Below are 8,087 nucleotides of genomic sequence, written 5' to 3'. Positions count from 1 at the left end.
CAGAGTATGAATGTCTTAATAACTAAGAAAATGACACGAAGGCTACATTAATCAGTTTGATGAGAGTATTTTGAATTGTATATGAAAACACCACACTGTACCCCATAATTGCATTAATGTACACAGCTATGATTTAATTAAAAAAATAATTAAAGCATTTCAATAGAAATATCTCTAAAGAAGATATACATAAGGCCAGTAAGTGAAAGAAAAGGCATTCAGCATCATTAATCATCAGAGAAATGTGAATCAAAACCATAGGGAGGTATCACTTCACAACATCTTCAATGGCTTTAATAATAATAAGTTAGATAATAACAATTGTTGCTTAAGTGTTGGAGAAATTGGAAACTCATACACAGATGAGTATGTTTTGGGAAAACAATCTGGAAGTTTATTAAATAATTAAAGGTAGATTTTCTACATTATCAGCAAGTCCTCTCTTAGGCATGTACCCAGGAGAAATAACATAAGTGCACAAGAAAACTTGTATACAAATATTTATAAGGCATTATTAATAATTGCTAAAGTTGGAAGGAACCCAAATATCCATCAGCTGATGAATGGATAAATATAATTAGGCATATCTATATAAAGGAATAGTATTAGGTCATGAAAAAATGAAAAACTGATATGAGCAACAATATGATTAAACCTTGAGAGCATAATGTAAATAAGTCAGTCACAAAGGACCACTTGTTATGTGATTCCACTTACATGAAAGTCTATAATATTTTTTTACAGTAGCAGTAGGCTTTTATTTTTAATATCTATTATGCCATGGATTCATAGGGAAAAGGTTCCAGTAGCTCAGGAAGGTGCCTTGCCATTGAATGTGACAAAGCATTGTCTGACTATTATGCCATGAATTCATGGGGAATAGGTTCTAACACCTTATATCATGGTTACATGTGGTCTGTTGGTTCTCCTGTGTGCTATGTGGTACACCTATTATGCCATGAATTCATGCGGGAATAAATAGGTTCCAGCACCTAATATCACAGTTCCATTGGTTCTCCTGTGTGCTATATTATATGTCTATTATGCTATGAATTCATAGGGAATGGGTTCTAGGAGCTCAGGCTCCTTTCCGTTGGTTCTCACAAAAAGTGGACTTTTCTGGGTGGAGCAGACTGACTCTTCATTTGAACCTTTCTCCTTGGCTTCCTTCTTTTTCTGATCATTTTCCTTCATGCATTTCAGGAAGCTATCTTGCCTCTTAGAGTGCTTAATATGTTCAATACAAACATTAATCCTTTTGGTGAGAATCTTGCCCTTAACTTGCTTGTTTACAACAATAGCAACAGCATGCTGGGTAACATCATTGACTCTTCCAGTTTTGCTGTGGTAACATTTGTGTGGCATGACTCTTTGAACAATACCCATTCTCTTGATGTCTACAATATCACCTTTCTTGTAGATTCGCATATATGTGGCCAAAGGAACAACTCCATGCTTTCTAAAAGACCTAGAGAACATGTATCAGATGCCTTTCCTCTTTCCTTTTGTTTGTCATTTTGGTGAATTACTGGAAGATAGTGTCTCTGGCTGAAAGATACAAGTCTATAATAGTTAAGTCTATAGACAGAAAGTAGATCAGTGGTTATTTAGGACTAGGGTGGGGCAGGAGAGCACAGGGTAAAATTAGGGTATTGGTTAAAAGGTATAGGGTTTCTTCTTTTAAGGTCACAAAATATTCTAAATTTGACTTTTACGATAGTTAAACTTATCTGTAAATATACTAAAAGCCATTGAATTGTACAGTTTAAATGGGTAAATTTTATAGTGTGTAAATTATGTCTCCATAAAACTGTTAAAAAAAGAAGAAATAGAGAATATGAATAGACTTATAACTGGTAAAGAGATTGAATCAGTAATTAAAAATCTCACAACACAGAAAAGACTTGAACCAGATGGCTTCCTTGGTGAGCTAAACAAATCATTTAACGAAGAATTGGCACTAATTCTTCTTAAATTCTTCCAAAGAATAGAAGAGAGAATGCTTTCTAACTCATTCTATGAGCTCAGCATTACTCTGACACCAAAACCAAAAGTATCACAAGAAAATTAGAGATTGATATCTCTTATGAACACAAATGTAAAAATGTTTAAGAAATACTAGCAAATCAAACCCAACAGCATATTAAAAGGACTCTACACTATGCCCAAGTAGTATTTATTTCAGGAATACAAGAGTAGTTTAACACCTGAAGGTCAATAAATTTAATATATGTTAATAAAATAAAAACAAAAAAATCACACAATTATCTCAATAGATGCAGAAAAAGCATCTGGCAAAATTCAACACACTCAAAGATTAAAACACTTGGAAAACTAGAAATAAAGAAAGTTTCTTTTCCTGGTAATTTGCATTTAAAAAAAATCTAGAGTTAACATTATACTCACTGGTAAAAAGCTAAAACCCTTCTAACAGAAATTAGATACAAGACAAGGGCAGATACTTTTGTCATAGTCAATGTTTTAGTAAATGTCTTATCTAGAGCAATTGGATAAGAAAAATAAATTTAAAAATCTAAATAGAAAAAGAAGATGTAAAACTACCCATTTGTAGATGACATGTTAACTGTTTAAAAAAATCATAAAGAACCCGTGACCCCCCACATCAAAGCTAGTAAATGAACTCACCAAATTTGTAGAACTAACATAGAAAAGTTAGATGTATTTTTACAAATAGGGAATGAGTAATTAAAAATGAAATTAAGAGAAAATTTCTGTTCATAATGTTGTCCAGAAGAATACAATACGTAGAAATAAATGTATCCAAGCAGGTGATTTTGGGTTGAATGTGTTCCCACAAAATTTATGTGGAAGCTCTAACCCCAAGTATATCAGAATGTAATTATATTTGAAGAGTGGGCCTTTACAGAGATGATTAAGTTAAAATCAGCTCTTCGGTGTGGGAATTAATCTAACATGAGTGGTATCTTTATAAGAATAGAAAATTTGAACACACAAAGAAACATGAGCTGTGCACCCACTCAGAGAAAAAGCCCCGCGAAACCAGAGTGAACAGGTATTCATCTGCAAACCAAAGACAGGCCTCAGAAGGAAACCAACTCGGCCAATATCTTGGTCTTAGACTTCTAGCCTCCAAAACTGTGAGAAAATAGATATTTGTTATTCAATTTGATATTCAATCTCAGGTATATTTTTATGTCAGCTCCAGCAAACAAACAAACAAAAAAAAACCAAGATGAAATCTATAAAATACTGGTGAAATAAATTAAGAAAAATTGAAGTAAATGGAAGGACCTATGTACAGGGGTTGGAAGACTTAATGTAATATTATCAAGAAGACAGTACCACCCAAAGTTATCTACAGATTCAATAAAATCCATATTAAAATTCATTACATCAATGAAAATGCTGATTCTCAAATTCATATTGAATTGTAAGGGTACCTGAATACTTGAAACAATCTTGAAAAAGAAGAACAAGGCTGGGTGTACACAGTGTACCACCTGTAATCCTAGCACTCAGGGAGGTAGAGGTGGTTGGATTGCTTGAGCTTAGGAGTTTGAGACCAGCCTGACCAGGCAAGGCCCTGTCTCTAAAAATATCCAGGTGTTGTGGCAGGTGTCTATAGCTGCAGCTACTCTGGAGGCTCAAGCAAGAGGATCCCTTGAGCCAAAAGTTTGAGGTTGCTGTGAGCTATGATGTCACATCACTCCACTGAGGGCAATAAAAAGAAAGAAAAAGAACAACAAAGTAGGTGGACCTACACTTCCTGATTTCAAAACATACTATAAAGTTACTGTGATCAAAACAGGATTGTATTGCCACAGGGATAGATATGTAGATCAAAGGAAGAGAAATGAGATCTAGTAGTAAACTGATACATCTATGGTCAACTGGTTTTGGACAAAAGGGAAAGAATAGTCTTTTCAACAAATGTGCTGTGACAGTTGGATAGCTACAGGCAAAAAAAAAAAAAAGTGGATACCTATCTCACACTCTGTATTCATACTAATTCAAAATGAATCAGGGACCTTAAAACTTTTAAAAGAATACATATATACCCATACAGGCATTCATGTATATATGTATACCTAGATACACATACAGGTATATATGAATATATATATATATATCTCAGAATATGGGATTTTTAGGTATGAAATCAAAAGTATAATCCACAAAAGAAAAAATACAAATTTTGTACATTGAAAAATGTTAGAAAGTAAAATACTACTCAAAGTGGAAGAAAAAAATTTGCAAATATGTCTGATAAGTGTCTGATGTCCAGCATATATAAAGACAACAACAAAGACAAAAATACCCGATTAAATATTGATAAAGGACTTGAATTAAATATTTCTTCAAAGGCATAAAAATGACAAGAAATACCTGAGAGATGCTCTACATTATTAGCTATTAGGGAAATGCAAATCAAATCCATAATGAGATGCCACTTTATACCCACTAGGATGGCTACTTTTTTTTTCTTTTGAAGGAAAAAAAGACATGTTAATGAGGATGTGGAGATGCTTAAGCCCTGTACATATCTGGTGGGAATATAAATGATACACCTACTTTGGGAAATGGTTTGGAAGTTTCTAAAAACCTTAAACCTAGAATTACTACTTGACTCAGCAATTTCACTCCTAGACATACACCCACCCCAAAGAGTTAAAAATAGGTCCTCAAACCCTTTTTCATGAATGTTCATACTAGCACTATCTGCAATAGCTGCAAGGTAGAAACAACTCTAGTGCCCATCAGTGGATGAATGAATAAGCGAAAAACAAAATGTGGTATATGATGGAATATTATTTCATCATAACAAATAATGACATAATAATGCAATAGTATTCTGTTGTACAATGTGGTTGAACTTTGGAAGCATTTTTCTAAGTGAAAAAGGCAGACTTAGAAGGTCACATATTGTATGAATTCATTTGCATGAAATAGCCATAATAGGTAAATCCATAAAGACAAGTACATAGATTAGTGGTTGTCAGGGGCTGGGGGAAAGATAAGTGTAGAGTGACTGTTTAATTGTAGTATACGTGCTGCTGGAGTGAGCACAAGAGTGACTGTTTAATTTGTTTTATTTTGAGGTGATGTAGTGTTATGGAACAGGACATAAGCATGGGTTGTTCAATCTTATTAATGTACTAAATGCTGTGAAATGGTACACATTAAAATGGATAATTTTTTATTATGTGAATTTCACATCAATAAAATAATTCTTAATGTCACACTATATTTACCACATAATAAATCACCAATCTCTGCATTCGTCTGACCTTTGTGGGAAATACCTTGAACTGGTCTCACAGAGAACAACTCCTCTTCCCTGATTCTGGAGGAGGAGAGGAAGGTGGGGGAAGGCAAGTGGGTGCAAAATTTGGCTTTAGACCTCATGGCAAGGGCATCTGGGAAGAGTTGCTGTCATTTAAAATAGCCGTCACTTTCACCTGTAAAGAAAATCAGCCCAAATTATAGGATATAAAAGAAAAAATGTTTATAACATTTCTATAAAATCAAGTTTTCTGTCTCATCATGACTTCTGTCTTCACTAAATTATATGGTTTGGAAGGAAGGAGAACCTTGTCTCATTTGGATTTTCATTATTCACTGTGTGTATAAAGCCCAGAGAGGGAAAAAATGACTGTATTGAGACAGAAGGCTCAGCAGGATCACAACCTGGGGCTATTAGTACACGACCAACCTATCATAGGTAGCACCTGAGAAATACACGAGACTACACATAAGAGTTACGGTGTGTAGACAGAGGTGGTTCTTATTTCCCATATGAATTTAAATGAAGGTGCATCCTGGCTATACTTAAGGGCTGTCTTTTAGATGGTAATCTCTTAAAACCTAAAAATATCTCTACCTGGGTTGAATAGAAGTTAGAGGAAAAATGAATGTCTTTCCCTACAAGGTTATTTCAATGCCATAAAAATGATGTAGGAAGACATGACCTGAATTCAAGTTAGAATTTCAGCATAGAGCTTATCTTTAGAATCTGGAGAGATGTCACCTGAAAAGAAAATTTGAAGTATCTAAAGTCTGCGTTTTTCTAAAGTGCTTCTCTTGACAAGAAAGTCCTCCTTTCTCCTTTACCTCTTTCTCTTTGGCTAACAAAACATACTTTAAGTCCTGCTACATCTTACAAGCTTTTTGTGACTAGGTCACTTCCTGGCGATTTTTTTTTTAAATAAAGAAAAAGGTAGACTTTAATCTTTATTTACAGGAGACTGCGAGATATGAAATTCCGCATAGAAATAAGAAACCCTTTCAGAGGACAGGCTACCTACAGTACGTATAGCTTGGAACTGTTCAAGTATAGTTTTGTTGTAAAAAGTGCTGCAATAACAAACCACATTTAAAAAGAGTTCATAGTAGAGAAACAGTAAGACAAACTTATACCAAACATAGTACACAACAACTTTGTGTCTCAGCTATATAATGTAAAAGTCCCAGGAGTCCCATCCTGAACTTGGAAGGTATAGCCTTCAGAGGTAGTTTCTGGTACTACATTTTGATCCTTCTTATCCTCCACAGAGAAATATTTCTCTGAGCTGTCCCAGTGACAATATTCCCTATGGCTCTTAGTGCAGAAGTCACAATTGGCAATTTGGTAGCTCCCAAAAGCTTCACAAGTTGGAGCACGACTCCTGTTTTCACAACCATTTCAATGCATTCATTTAGATTTTAGACCATCAGTAAGGTAAGAAACAGCCCAGCAGGTATCTGCTAATACCTCTGGATCACCATGATGCAGGAGATGCACTAAAGAAGAAAGAATCTGCTCCATAGCATCTAATGGGGGTGCAGGATTCTTGTTGGGACAAAGGTTTGAAAATATCCAGGTAAGATTATGTAAGTAACCACATGAAAAAGATGAGGTGTCAGGAATAGATAGAAGAGCCAACAGTGGGTCAGCTGCACCATACTTAATAACCAAGTCTCAGAAAACTGAACCATCACCTGTGATATTTTCCAGAGCCCAGACAGCTTGTTCACTGATATGAGCATGGGGAGATGCCAACAGAGAAATGAAGGCTGAATAGCACCTCCATCTACCACAGCCTTAGTCTGTTCTGATGTCCCAGAAGTAACGTTAGTGCCCAAGCAGATTCAACCTGAAGGGGACTACAATCACTTCGGCCCAACAAGCACACAAATTTTGGGATCAAACCAGCTGAGATTATATTGTCAACGGGAGGCTGTTTTTCTCTAGAAAGTAGTTTCCTGGAAGGTTGAGTAGCTTGGAGCTGGTTTTCCATATTGGTGCTGTTTATATCTTTGACAATGTCATCCACAGACCAATTTACAGTACCCCGGTTGTGTTGGTTTTCCTGCAGTGGAGAAGTAGCATTGTCAGGAAATGAACTTACATTTCTCCTTTTCAGTATCTGGTCATCTTTCTTAGCTTTCCTCAACTCAATATTAACTTCTATTTGGCGTCACCTCATTTCCATACTGTCTTTTTTCTTGTTCTTGAACCTGTTAAGTCAGGCAGCTGGTGAATTAGTATTTTCATTGGTGGACATGGTTGTGAGACAAAGGGAGAAAGCTTCACGGCTAGTTCAAGCTTCCACGGGAGGTGGTGCGGGACTCAGAGGATCTAGGTTGGCTGCCCTGGAAACGTCCGCCATAGCTCAGGCAGAACATGGTGCTTGGTGATTTTCTTAAAAGTTCTGAAGTTCTTTGTGTAAATAACTTATTTTCCATTTACTTTAAGCTATATTAGTAGATAAATAAATGTTTTGTATCATTACCAACTAGACCGTGAACTCCAAGAGAAAAGTGTCATGCTATCAACTATTACTACAGTTAGATTTATGTAGTTTATCAGTTAATATATCCAGATTTGCATGTAAGTGGGCTCCAAATCAACTGATGTTTATTTTTAATTAATTTATGATAATTTTTTAGTGCTAGCTCTAAACCCACCACTCAATAATTTTGGTAGTACAAAGCAGAGTCTTTTGGACTCTTAAGAAGAAAGTCTTTGGTAGTAAGGTAAAATTCCAGTTAAGTCCATCATGCCTTCACTGGAGAGCTTGGCTAGCCACTGCCCCTTCTCCACATGCCCACACAGAGTGGGTATT

At 35.5% G+C, this 8,087-nt stretch overlaps 1 pseudogene; it reads right to left on the bottom strand.

Moving 5' to 3' along the window:
- Window positions 1-6,504: 6,504 nt before the first annotated feature.
- LOC100954249 lies at window positions 6,505-7,526 on the bottom strand (annotated as a pseudogene).
- Between the last annotated feature and the right edge of the window lie 561 nt (window positions 7,527-8,087).

The sequence above is a fragment of the Otolemur garnettii genome, unplaced genomic scaffold, assembly GCF_000181295.1.
Source record: "Otolemur garnettii isolate 467f Iridium unplaced genomic scaffold, OtoGar3 scaffold00008, whole genome shotgun sequence".
Lineage (NCBI taxonomy): Eukaryota > Metazoa > Chordata > Mammalia > Primates > Galagidae > Otolemur > Otolemur garnettii.
This window is presented reverse-complemented; position numbering and strand designations above follow the sequence as displayed.